Raw genomic sequence first — 1,517 nt, 5'->3', positions numbered from 1 at the left:
CACACGTACCGCTTCCCCTCTAGCCACTAGCCCAGTAACCCTTCAAAGAAGGGCGGTTGGTTTGCCGTGATTTGTTCTTGTTAAATACATGCTGGCTATTACCTGTAACCCTGTTATCGTATAGGTGCTTACAAATTGATTGTTTAATAATTTGTTCCAGGTATCGCAATTTGCCTGTCAGGGCTATCGTTCCCGAGGTCGTCTTTGTCCCTGTTTTGAACGATAGGTACGCTGGCCTCCTCCAGTCCTCCGGCACCTCACTCTTCCTGCATGCGTTTTCAAAGATAATTGCTACAAGCTCCAAGATTGCTTCAGCTAGTTTCTTAAGTACTTAGCTGTCTTCACTAGTTCTAACTTATCTTAATCTTAATTATGGTAAGTATCTGGTCACAATTAACATTTTTCATGAAGACTGAAGCAAAAGAGGCATTAAACTCCTCAGCCTTCTTGATGTCATCTCTTATCTGCTCGTCTTTCCTGCTTAGTAGAGCACCTACACGTTCTCTTGTGCCTAATGTAGTTAGAGACCCTCTTCTTCCTGTCTTTTATGTCTCTTGCTAGGTGTAACTAATTTGTGCCTTAGCCGTTCTGATTTTGCCAATACGTGTTTGTGCTGTTGATTTGTACTCAGCAATTTGTCCATGTTTTCACTTTTTGTAGGATGCCATTTTGATTTTTAGGTCATTAAAGAACTGATGGAGTCATATTGGCCTCTTACTAGTCTGCCTAGCTCTCCTTCATAGATTCATAGATTCTAGGACTGGAAGGGACCTCGAGAGGTCATCGAGTCCAGTTCCCTGCCCGCATGGCAGGACCAAATACTGTCTAGACCATCCCTGATAGACATTTATCTAACCTACTCTTAAATATCTCCAGAGATGGAGATTCCACAACCTCCCTAGGCAATTTATTCCAGTGTTTAACCACCCTGGATAGGTGGTTGGGATAGTTTGCTGTTGTGCATTTAATATTGTCTCATTGAGAAATTGTCAATGCGTCTGAACTTTTTCCCTTATGGTTTGGTTTGATAACTACTATTTCTCCTGTCTATGCTGCCCTCTTGGTATTCTTGCAAATAGATCTGTTTTTTCCCCTCTTTTCTTTTTTGTCAAGCTGGATTGATGCCATAAAAATGAGTTAGTAGGAATCAACATAAACAAGAGGCCATCTTTCTTTCAAAAGGGAAATAACTTAGTCTTGCTCATCTGATTTAAAGTATACATATATGTAAAGAGCATTTAGAGGTTGAAATGGATAGCACAAATGTGGAATCTTGTCTGTACAAGTAAAAAGTAGTGACAGAAATCGCAGGAGGATAATGTGCTCCTAAATCAGATTTTTTCTGTGTGCCCACCAGGTTTGTAGCAGAACTAAGCCCTAAGAAAGTAGATAAACATTCTATTAGCATGGTGAGGATTATATTTAAGTCTGTCTCCTTAGACGTGACCATTCTTTGACTCTGTTTTTAATGCAGTTCAGTGGACTATGTTTAGCACTTGATGCAAAGCCTCCCAGTG

Source organism: Terrapene carolina, unplaced genomic scaffold, assembly GCF_002925995.2.
Source record: "Terrapene carolina triunguis isolate 2854851 unplaced genomic scaffold, T_m_triunguis-2.0 Scaffold234, whole genome shotgun sequence".
In the NCBI taxonomy this organism is placed as follows: Eukaryota; Metazoa; Chordata; order Testudines; family Emydidae; genus Terrapene; species Terrapene triunguis.
This window is presented reverse-complemented; position numbering follows the sequence as displayed.